Source organism: Rhincodon typus, chromosome 3, assembly GCF_021869965.1.
Source record: "Rhincodon typus isolate 14 chromosome 3, sRhiTyp1.1, whole genome shotgun sequence".
NCBI classification, from domain to species: Eukaryota; Metazoa; Chordata; class Chondrichthyes; order Orectolobiformes; family Rhincodontidae; genus Rhincodon; species Rhincodon typus.
In genome coordinates, this window is record NC_063334.1 from 110,122,287 (window position 1) to 110,135,430 (window position 13,144).

Here is a 13,144-nt window from a genome sequence, read left to right on the forward strand (position 1 = left end):
GGTCGACCCATTGTCTCTGCCTGCTCCTGCCCCACCGAACTTATCTTTTTCTGATGAAGGGTCTAGGCCCGAAACGTCAGCCTTTCTGCTCCTATGATGCTGCTTGGCCTGCTGTGTTCATCCAGCCCTGCACCTTGTTGTACCAAATTTTAACATCCTGCCTTCTAATCCACAAGTACTCTACCCAACTTCACAATAATTGGTGAGGCCACTTTTGGAGCACCGTGTACAGTTCTGATCACTCTGCCATAGGAAAGATGTTATTAAATTGGAGAAAAATCAGAAAAATCAGAAAAAAATTTACAATGATGCTGCCTGGAATGGAGGTTTTGAATTATAAGGAGAGGCTGGATTAGCCGAATTTTGTTTTCATTGGAGCCGAGTAGGTTGAGGGGGTGACCTTATCGAGGTTTACAAAATTATGAGGGATAAAGATAGGTAAATATCAAAGGTCTTTTCTGAAGGGTAAGGGAGTTCAAAACTGGAGGGCATTTGTTTTTAATGTGAGACCTGGGGGTTCACAAAGGTTGGTTCGAATGTGGAATAAACTGCCAGAGGAAGTGGTACATGCAGGTACAGTTCCAACATCTAAAGGACAATTGGGCAGGTACTTGAATTGGAAAGGTTTCAAGGGTAATGGACCAAATGCAGGCAAGTGGAACTAGTTTAGTTTGGTAAACGTGATCGACGAGTTGGACTGAAGGGTCTGTTTCCGTTCTGTTATGTCTCTATGACTCTAAGTGGCAATGATTACACGGCTTATGAAACTGCTCATTTTTAAAATAATGTCTCTTACCTGCATCTCTAAATCTGAATCTGTATTGTGTGATAAAATCGAATACTTCATCATGATTCAATGTCTGTCACATTTGCTTTTGACAAATTTCTGCCTACCACTTTCGTTCATATTTTCCTCAGGGTAAAATTCTGCAAAGATTAGCAATAATTAAAATCTTTGAAGTATACAAGCAAAATTCTGAATTGAAAAAGCACAATAGGGTTATTTGTAAACCCTACTCATGCAAAGTGGGCTTTTACAATCAAGTCACAGCCTTATTTCCTAACAGTTTTAACCTGCAGTTTTTAGCAGAAGCGCACCAGAAGGAGGCACTAGTGCACTACTTCAACGATTCAGATACAGTTGTAATGACAGAACTGGGGCCCAATTGCAATTATTACACCAAGCTTGAACATAATGTAACCACAAGTGGATTTAGTCCCAAAAGAGTACGTTATTTCAAACTCATTGTCAGGCCTGGAGGATCAGAAATGCATCTGCAAGCTCCAGAAAGTAGAACAGGATGATACTAACTGACAGTGGCCTTTCAACCTCTCACATATATCTGCTGCCATTCATTTATATCAAGCCTAACCAGTGCCTCAACTCTATTCAATCAAAATGCTCCATTTCCCTAGATATCGTAGAAACAGAATATAGGAGCAGGAGGAGGCCATTCGGCCCTTTGAGCCTGCTCCGCCATTCATGGCTGATCGTCCAACTCAATAGCCTAATCCTACTTTCTCTCCATAACCTTTGACCCTATTCGCCCCAAATGCAATATTTAGTCGTCTCTTGATTACATTCAATGTTTTGACTCTCTGCGGTAAGGAATTCCACAGGCTCACCACTCTTTGGGTGAAGAAATGTCTCCTTAGCTCTATCCTAAATGGTCTACCTCGAATCCTCATAGTGTGACCCCTGGTTCTGGACACACCCACCATCGGGAACATCCTCCCTGCTTCTACCCTGTCCAGTCCTGTTAGAATTTTATCAGTCTCTATGAGGTTCCCCCCTCATTCATCTGAACTCCAGCGAAAACAATCCTAAACTAGTCAACCTCTCCTCATATGTCTGTCCCGCCATCCCTGGAATCAGCCTGGTAAACCTTCGCTGCACTGTCTCGAGAGCAATTCATCTCACACTTGAACATTTTGAATGATGCAAATTGACTCTGTCTTTTGGGAAAGTAAGTTCCAGATGTACACTATCTTTTATCTGAAGAAGTGCTTCATGAGTTTACTCAAAAATGACACAGGGCTACCTTTAAGATTGGGCCCACTTGCTTCTGAATTCCATACTAAAGGAAGTAGTTATCCTGAATATACACTACCAAATTCCTTTTTCAAATGGGTGGCATGGTGACCCAGTGGTTAGCACTGCTGCCTCACAGTGCCAAGGTCCTGGGTTTGATTCCACCCTCAGGCGACTGTGTGGAGTTTGCATATTCTCCCTGTGTCTGTGTGAGTTCCCACCAGGTGCTCTGGTTTCCTTCCACAGTCCACAGATGTGCTGGTTAGGTGGATTGGCCATGCTAAATTGTCCAGAATGACTGGGAATGAGTAGGCTAAGTGGATTAGCCATGGGAAATGCAGGGTTACGGGGATAGGAAAGCAGGTGTGGATCGGGTGTGATGCTCTTTGGGGGGTTGGCGTGGACTCAATGGGCCAAATGGCCTGCTTCCACACGGTAGGGATTCTATGATTTGAAATGTTTCAATTAAATCACGGGGAGGCGGGGGGGTGAAGTGGTGGTAATATTTGCCCACTCTCTTGCTGAAAAGGCCACTATTCCATGCATAAAAAAAAATCCAAATCAATCTGTTCAGAGATGTTATTAAACAGTTCTGGAGGAGCTCGAACTTAAATCTAACCCTCTTGGCTCTGAGGTAGGAACACTACTGTTAAGCCACAAGAACCCTTCCACCACTGGTCTTCTAGTCTTTCTTCAATGTGCCCGAGCAGTTAATGATTTGAACACATCTTCTTCCAAGACCCTTTACTGCTCCACAGATTCCATCCCCTCACCATGAACAAAGTATTGCGATTGTGGTTCTGAAGTGGCTGATTCTATTCTTATGCATATTTCCTTTGTCATAGTTAGCCAATAGAAACCTCACGTGCCCAATGCCTGATCCCTCCTGGAGGCTTGCCTTCCTCCTGACTGCTCGCCTATACACATATATGTGACTGTCAGGGCCTGTTCTTTTGGGCCCACTTTGATAGTTTCTTGCCACCTAAACTCCTACTTCCCCACAAATGGTCTTGCCAGATTGAGTAGCGGACCGACAGCAAGCAAACCTGCAATGTGTACCAGTCAGAAGAACCAGGGCAGTGGATACATGGGCATTCTACCATTTACGAAGCCCCCTCCAAGCCCCACACTGTCCTGATTGAGACATGTATCGCTCTTCCTTCATTGTCACTCAGCAAAATCCTGGAAGGCTATCCCTTATACTATTGTGGATGTCCCTACGTCCTTAATCCTGCAGTGGTTCAAGAACGTATGGACTTCAGTAGGCATTCGACAAGGTTCTTCATGGTACACTGGCTAGCAAGGTTTGATCACATGGAATACAGGGAGAACTAGCCATTTGGATACAGAACCGGCTCAAAGATAGAAGACAGAGGGTGGGCTTTCGGACTGGAGGCCTGTAACCAGCGGTGTGCCACAAGGATCAGGTCCACTGCTTTTTGTCATTTATATAAATGATTTTGATGTGAACATAGGAGGTATTTTTAGTAAGTTTACAGATGACACCAAAATTGGAGGTATTAATGGACAGCGAAGAGTGTTATCTCAGAGTACAATGGGACCTTGATCAGATGGACCAATGGGCCAAGGAGTTGCAGATGGAGTTTCATTTAGGTAAATGTGAGGTGCTGCATTTTGGAAAGACAAATCAGGGCAGAATTTATACACTTAATAAGGTCCTGGGGAGTATTGCTGAACAAAGTGACCTTGGAGTGCAGGTTCACAGTTCCTTGAAAGTGGAGTCACAGGTAGACAAGATAGTGAAGAAGGCATTTGGTATGCTTGCCTTTATTGGTCAGTGCATTAAGTATAGGAGTTGGGAGGTCTTGTTGCAGCTGTGCAGGACATTGGTTAGGCCACTTTTGGAATACTGCGTACAATTCTGATCTCTCTGCTGTAGAAAGAATGTTGTGAAATTCAAAAGGGTACAGAAAAGATTTACAAGGATGTTGCCAGGGTTGAAGGGTTTCAGCTCGAGGGAGAGGCTGATTATACTGCGGCTATGTTCCCTGGAGCGTCGGAGTCTGAGGGGTGACATTATAGAGGTTTATAAAATCATGAGGTGCATGGATAAGATAAATAGACAAGGTGTTTACCCTGGGGTGGGCAAGTCCAAAACTGTAGGACATAGGTTTAAGGTGAGAGGGAAAAGATTTAAAAGGGACTTAAGGGACAACGTTTTCACACAGAGGGTGGTGCCTTTATGGAATGAGCTACCAGAGGAGATGGGGGAAGCTGGTATAATGACAACATTTAAAAGGCATTTGGATGAGTATGTGAATAGGAAGGGTTTAGAGGGATGTGGGCCAAATGTTGGCAAATGGAACTAGATTTATTGAGGATATCTGCTCAACATGGGCGAGTTGGGCCAAAGGGCTTGTTTCTGAGCTGTCTAACTCTATGACTCTAAGACAGTTGACTTTCTTCAGAGCAATTAGGAAGGGAAATAAATGCTGACCTGACTAGTGCTGCCCATAAACAAATTTTTAAAAAGCCATATTGATGAGGCTTAGATTTTAAAATCTGCTGGGCCTCATGCTGCAGTTGTCGACCCCTCTCTGCATGATTCCCACCATTGAAGTGAAAATCTGGGCTTTTTTTATTCATTCATGGGATGAGGGCATCGCTGGCCAGGCAGCATTTGTTGCCCATCTCTAACTGCCCAGAGGGTAGTTAAGAATCAACTACATTGTTGTGGGTCTGGAGTCACATGTAGGCCAGACCAGGTAAAGATGGCAGTTTCCTTCCCTAAAGCACATTTGTGAACCAGATGGGTTTTTTCCCAACAATTGACAATGGATTCATGGTCATCATTAGTCTCTCAATTCCAGATATTTATCGTTTTGGCTGGAAAAGGAAAAAAAAGTACTCAGTAACTGGGAGCAGTTGTTGACACAGAGTGCTGGAAATTCACAGGAGTTCAGACAGTATATGTGGAGAGGTGCATCGAAAATGTTTCAAGTCAATGTTGACACTTCAGCAGTCCACCAACAGCAAACACTTTCCTCTGGTATAATCATGCCCACAGTCCCACTATCCAGTCAAGATCAGAACCCACATGTGCCAGTAAGGCTCTGACCCAAAGTCAAGTTCTGTACTTGTCTACTCAAGGACAATTCGGAATGATCAAAATAAATTGGCTTAGACAGCGATGTTCATATCCCATGAATGAATGAGCACGTCTTTTCTTTTCTACAATTGAATAATCAAATATATATTTCCTACATTCAGGCCATTCAGCCCTTTGAGCCTGCCTTGTCATTTAATGTGATCATGGTTGGTCAAACCCTCAATGTCTTTTACCCACACAATCCACACAACCCCTTATGCCATTGATAATCAAAATGTTATCAACTTCTACTTTAAAACACTTGAGAGGAATAGAGAATTCCAAAGTTTCACCAACTCTGAGAAAAAATATTTCACCTTAACTTCGTACTGAATGGCATCCCCATATTTTCAATTTGTGGCCCTTGGATGTGGACTCTCCAACCAGGAGAAACATTTTACTTATCCTTTAAGTATTTCATGTGATTCAATGAAATTGCCTTTTATTCTTTGAACTCCAGAGAAGGCAGAAATTATCTCTTTTCATAGGGCAGTCCTACCACCAACAAATCCAGAGAACAATCATTGCCCTCACTCTATGGCAATAATAGTCTCCCTAAGATAAGTTAAAACTACATGCAGTACTCCAGATATAGTCCAAGCTAAGTTTTGATACATTGAAGCAAGACTTCACTCCTCCCATGCAGAAATCCTCATGTGATTAAGATTAACTTTCTATTAGCCTTTCTCATATCTTGCTGCATCTGCATGTTAGCCTTCAGACTTATTGATGAGGACATCTTGGTTCCTTTGTAGATCTACACATTCTAACCTCTTTCCATTTAAGAAATAAGCTGAGCGTCTGTTGCTCCTAACAGAGAGGATGACTTCACATTTTCCGCATTGTATTCCATTTGCCAAATTCTTGCCCATACATTATGGTTGTTAAAATCCTCCTGAAGTCACTTTACTATCTTCCTCATAACATATGTTTCCTCTGAGCTTTGCATCATCCGCAAATTAGAAAATATTACGTTTAGTCACCACATCAAAATCATTATGTATTGTGAACGGCTGCAGTCCAAGTGCTGATTCTTGTGGCATCCCAATGGTCACACTGTGCCAATGTGAGAATTATTCGTCTAAAAAGCAAACACAGAAAATGCTGGAGGAACTCAGCAAGTCTGGCAGCATTTGCAGAGACAGAGAGAAACAGAGTAACGTCTTGAGTCAAGTATGACTCTTCTTTGGAACTTATTCCAACTCTCTGTTTTATGCCTGTTAGCCAATGCTTAATCCATGCCAGCACGTTATCACTTGTAACATGTGCCCTGACTTTGCTAACCAACCTCATTCAGAGAACCTTATCAAAAGTCTTCTGATAATCCAAGTATGCTACACCCATTGATTCCCTTTCACAATCCCGTTAGTCACATTCACAAAAAAAAATCAGTTTCTCATTCACAAATCCTTGCTGAGTGTGCCCAGTCAGGTCATTATTATCTGATGCTATCATTTATCTGCATATGAATCATTTGTATTGGAATTTTTGATGTTAAACATGCAATCTATTGCATTTTATATTTGTGAAGATCATCCTCCTTCAAGATCTGGTACGGAGATCTCAGAGATAGTATGAATTGCAGATGCTGGAGTCAGAGATAATTCAGTGTGGAGCTGGAGGAACACAGCAGGCCAGGCAGCATCAGAGGAGCAGGAAAGCTGACATTTGAGGTCGGGACCCTTCTTCAGAGGTCTGTTGTGATTCATTTAAGCACAATGGGTATTTGACTCTGTTTCTGGCTACTTGCCAATTGCTGATCATTTTTTGCTATTTTAATCTGTTTTGCATATGTAATAGATGACATGTGACCGTGTAAATGACATTGTCACATCGAAGATGACAGTAAAGAATGAGGAAATGGACAAAGTTAAACAATTATTTTTGAATAATTTGCTACCTCGGATACGACTTTTGCTTGACTCAGAAGCTGTTTTACATAAATTTACTTTTAATTAAACTCTCATTCAGCCACTTCATGGAATATTGAAAAAGTTAAAAATTGACAAAATTAGGAATGATCTGGGATTTAGGCCTCAGTGCCAAAATCAATCCGGTCAGTTTGATTCAAGTGATGCCCGACTGAATAATGAGGTCAAGTGCTCAGCTGCACCAAAATAACCCGTGATACTAGCAGTGACAGGAGCAAAGCAAAGTGTGAAAAATTGTGTGAAATCTCACAGATACGTGTTTGTGGATTTGCATGTATTGGAATCAGACTTGCAGCTCGTACGGCCTCTGACACTGATCCAGCCTCATTGAAATGTCAGACTAACAGTTTGCAAAAGCAGCCATCAACAGCCCGTTCTTTCTGATACGTCTAACAGCAATTACTGTGAGAAAGACCTTTCCTTGTGGAAAATTACACCTTCCCTATAATCTGTTCTTACAGAAATGCACACCCGAGGTGTTGCAATATGTCATCGACAATTAATCTACTTGTAAAATTTCATCTCATCTTTCATTGTGCTTTTTTTCCTCAAAATGACAGAAAGTACAACAAAGTCTACAGCTTCATTTGACAAAATAATTAATTGTAATGTTTCCAAATGAGTAGTTAAATTGGTTATTTCCTTCAACTATTTTTGACTCTATTTTATGTTGCAACATTTGATCTAAAGAAACAATAGGCTACCTATTGTTCTCATTGTGATGGTGGGGGTTACAAAGGGGTGGTGCCTAGACCACCATCATCTCCCCCAGTCCCATACCCATAATGGGCAGACACTGTCATCAACAGTGCTCCTCTATAAATAATGAGTTAAAAGCTCAATTGGTCCCAGTAATAACCAGACCACAGTCAGCATGGCCAGTCGGCTGGAAGTGAGCGAGCCTTTTTTTTAATGGAGGGTGTTCTTTTTTGCACTGGGGACAGGTTTTTAATTCACAACCTACCCCTGGACTCCTCTCCCTAAAATGTGCAAAGCCCCCTAGCCCAATAACTTCCGGGTTTATGTCACTTATCTCAATTAAGAGAAAAGGACGAGGTTCTGAGGAGAGAAGATCGGAAGTTAGGCAGGAATTTTAAAAGGAGGACCCCGAAGGTAGCAATATCTGGATTACTCCCAGTGCCACAAGCTAGTGAGGATAGGAATAGGAGGATAGAGCAGATGAATGTGTGGCTGAGTAGCTGGTGCAGGAGAGAAGGATTCACATTTTTGGATCATTGGAATCTCTCTGGAAGTAAGAATAATAGTGTGGTTATGGGAGGAGATTTTAACTTTCTAAGCATAGACTAGGACTTCCTTAGTGTTAAGAGCTTGGATGGAATGGAATTTGTTAAGTGTGTGAAAGAAAATTTTCTGGTTCAGTCTGTGGATGTACCTACTCTTGGAAAATAAGGCAGGGCAGGTGACTGAGGTGTTGGTGGGGGAGCACTTTGGGGCCAGCGACCATAATTCTATTAGTTTTAAAATAGTGATGGAAAAGGATAGACCAGATCTAAGAGTTAAAGTTTGAAATTGGAAGAAGGCTAATTTTGATGGTATGAGGCAAGTACTTTCAAAAGTTGATTGGGGGCAGATGTACGCAGCTAAAAGGACGGCTGGAAAATGGGAAGCCTTCAAAAATGAGGTGAGAGTCCAGAGACAGTATGTTCCTGTCAGGGTGAAGGGCAAGACTGGCAGGTGTGGGGAATGCTGGATGACTAGAGAAATTGAGGTTCTGGTCAAGAATAAGAAGGAAGCATATGTCAGGTATAGACAGCAGGGATCGAGTGAATCCCTAAGAGAGTATAAAGGCAGGAGTATACTTAAGAGGGCAATCAGGAGGGCAAAAAGGGAACGTGAGTTAGCTTTGACAAATAGGGCTATGGAGAGTCCAAAGGGATTCCACAAATACATTGAGGACAAATGGGTAACTAGGGACAGAATAGGCCCCCTTAAAGATCAGCAAGGCCATCTATGTGTGGAATCGTAGGAGATGAGAGTGGGTGATACTAAATGAGTATTTTGCGTCAGTGTTTACTGTGGGGAAGGATATGGAAAATAAATAACAACGGGAAATAAATAGCGACTTCTTGAAAAATTTCCATAATAAAAAGGAGGAGGTGCTGGATGTCTTAAAATGCATAAAGGTGGTTAAATCCCCAGGACCTGCACCCAAAAACTCTGTGGGAAGCGAGGGACGTGATTGCTGGGCCCCTTGTTGAGATATTTATGTCATCGATAGCCACAGGTGAAGTGCCGAAAGATTGGAGGTTGGCTAACATGGTGCCACGATGTAAGAAATGTGATAAGGAAAAGCCAGGGACCCAGGTTTGTTTCCACCCTCAGGTGACTGACTATGTGGAATTTACACATTCTCCCTGTGACTACATGAGTTTCCTCTGGGTGCTTCGGTTTCCTCCCGCAGTCCAAAGATGTGCAGGTTAGGTGGACTGGCCATGCTAAACTGCCTGCAGTGTGCAGGCTTGGTGGGTTAGCCATAGGAAATGCAGGGTTACAGGGATAGGGTGGGCCTCAGGGCGATGTTTTTCGGAGGGTCAGTGTGGACCCAATAGGCCATATGGCCTGCTTCCACACTGTAGGGATTCTATGAAGAATGGATGATGAAAGATGCCTCCAATCCATAAACCACACCCAATCATGCAATCCTGTGCCCCAAGCATATAAACACATGTCAGTTTATACAGTTTTCTTACTGTTTCCACCGTTCATACACCTGTGTCAGGCTATGCCCATCTCCCAATCCCCAGGGCTTCTTTAGTCCTTATACCAACTTAGTGTCTAACTCATGCCTCCCATCCTCAACCATTTGCCCTCACACCGACTGTACAAACTGATACCGTATCCACTTTAGGATCCATGCAGAGATGAGATAAAATAAAATTACATTGCTAGTGTCTGTTGCAGATTTGACCATGGTGAGAAAAATGTTCAGAAGAAATAATTTGTACTGAAGATAAAGAGGATGCAGTGGATGTGTTATGTTTAGCTTTCCAGAAGGCATTCAGTAAGGTGCCAGGTCAAAGGTTATTGCGGATCATAAAAGCTTCTAGTGTATGGTACATGGATAGGACATTGGCTGGCTAACAGGTAACAGAGAGTTGGAATAAGTGTATCATTTTCAGGCTGGCAAGATGTCTCGAGTGGTATGCCACAGGGGTCAGTGAACGAGCCTCAGCTCTACAGTTTATATACATAATTTGGATGTAGTGATTGAAGATAATGGTGGCTCGATTCACTGGTGACAAAAAGATAGGTATGAAAGTGAGTTGTGAAGAGGACATAAGGAACAAGTGATCAAGAAAGCTAAAAGAATGCCCTGGTTTATTTTGAGGGGAACTGACTGCAAGAGTTGAGAGGTTATGCTTCAGTTAAGTGGAAAATTGGTGAGATCAAATCTGGAGTACTGTATTCAGTACTGGTCATTATATTTACAGAAGGATGTTAATGCTTTGGAAGCAGTTCAGAGAACGTTTACGAGACTAATACCTGAAATGAGCAGATTGCTTTGTGAGGAATGGTGTCACAGGCTGGGCATCTATCCTCTGCAGTTTAGAAGAGTCAGAGGTGACTTGACAGAAACAAATAAGATCCTGAGGGGCCTTGACCCGTCATCCCTTTAATGTTGAAAGGATGTTTCCTTTTATGGAAGAATCCGGAGCTAGGGGTCATAGTTTAGAAAAAGAGGATGCCTATTTAAAAAAGAGATGATGAAACATTTTTTTTCTCGCAGAGGATTGAGAGTCTTTGGAATTCCCTTCCTCAAAAGGCAGTGGATGCAGAATCTCGGAATATTTTTAAGGCATAGGGCAATAGATTCTTGATTACCAAGGGGATGTAAGATTACCAGGGTTATGTAGGAGTGTAGAATTGATGTTAAAATCAGATCAGCCATGATCTTATTGAATGTGGAGCAGATTTGAAGGGCCGAATGGCCTACTCTTGGTCCTTGTTCATATATTCTCAAAAACCCATTTATTACATATACATTCCTTCAACAAAGCGTACAACAGCAAACATTTAATGGAAGCACAACATGCATTTGAACTGTTTTTAATCTACTGGTGAGGTGTGGGTGTCACTGGCTGGTCGGCATTTATTGCCCATCCCTAGATGCCCTTGAAAAGGTGGTGGTGCGCTGCTTGGAACTCAGGGTAACTGTTGAGAAATCAGGGGTCATCCATTTAAAACAGGGGTTTGAGAGTTCGTGGAACCCTCTCCATGAAAAAGTCGTGGAAACAGAATTATTGAATATTTTTTAATTCAGAGATGGATATATTCTTGTTGAGTAGGGTGTTCAAAGTTTGTTACGAACATACATCTGAGGTTACAATCAGATCAGACATAATCTTATTAAATGGCAGAGCAGACTCAATGGGCTGAATGGGCTACTCTACTCCTGATACCATTATTAATGTGTTCATTTGTATGCCATAAGCAATAAGCATGGATCCTCTTCTTGTTCCACCTGACATAGCCTTGAAACTTGCTCCATGTCCTGTCCCTGAGATTGGAAAGCATTGGCAAAATGTTACTGACAAAGGACTGCCAAGGAAATGGCTTAAAATGAATCATCAGCAGAAATGAGTTGAAGACCTGCCTCTGGGCAGAGCACGAATGGAACAGAGTTGAATCTTGTAAAATGTGTTGTGATCCATTTGTGAAGATTGCTACAAAAAGTGGATGCAGTGCATGAAGATGTAATCATTGATTCATAAAATGGTTACTGCGCAAGAGGTATCTTTGCATCAGCTGTCTACCTCCATATAGCAAGAGCATCCCAATATGTTTATTGGTGTCTGAATGCAGACTCTTGTTGCTGAAGTTGACTTGGCAATTGTTGCTGCAGAATATGAAGAAAAGGTTAGCTTGAACACTAAAATCATTTTATCGCTCAATCTAACTGAAAGGATATGCCTTCCTCAAAAAATTATATCTCGTCAAGAATCTGCCTTCCCACATGATTTAAAATTGCAGCAAATTTAGATGTTCAAATTTCCTTGTCTTTATCATAAACATTAATCATTATTGCAAATAGGAAATATATTCAGTCCTAATTTGGGAATGCCATTGACCAGTTTTATCCACTGTTAAGTTAATCAAATATTCCTATTGACTAGATAATTAATAATTAAGCTTAGAACAATGCATTTAGATTACGTTATACTGCCTTATCAGATGGTTTCATATAATGAAGACAACAATGCCCTTATCAACCTGTTGCATTCCGTAAACTTCAATGCGTCTTTTGCAAATTACTTCCTTTTCATAAATTCTAATAAGCATTGATACATTGCCTTTATTCTGCTCTGAGTAATTAAATTGCTTTTCTTTGGAGTAGACTCCAGTGTTTCCCTGTTGTAAATGTCAGAATTGATAACTCTGCATCTGCACTACCATAGGCCATGAACTGTATTTTTTTCTGAAGATTGAGACCATATTACTATCTCCTGCTTTAAATTGAGCTTTAATTTTTTTTAAATTTCAGCTTCTCTGACATTTTTTTTAAATGATTCTCATGTATCTTACATCTGGTCTATAAAATTTATAAATCATAATGCACTGTGCTTTATTAATTGTTATTCGTTGTTGTGATTTTATTCAGGAGTTTAGTTTCCCTACACTGCTTTGTTCAACTCTGATATGTCAAGTTTGTTTTTCTTTTCTAAATATTTTAAACCATCACATATAGCTTGCCTTTTTATCCTTGTCTCTCTGAAGCAGATATCAACTAACCTTTCCTTCCTTACCTAAATGTCAAGATCCTGAACCTTTCTCTTATGCTATTTGTAATTAAAAATACTGGAAGGTAGGATCCAGTTAGCATTTATAATTCATGTTTGTAGAACTTATTAGTTACAAATTATAGGGGGAGGTCTCAGACATGATAGGTCTCAGGATGGTTTCATTCATTCACGTAAAGAGTCAGGTTTTAACAGATAGTAGGAACTGCAGATGCTGGAGAATCTGGGATAACAAGGTGTAGAGCTGGATGAACACAGCAGGCCAAGCAGCATCAGAGGAGCAGGAAAGCTGACGTTTCGGGGGTCTAGGCCC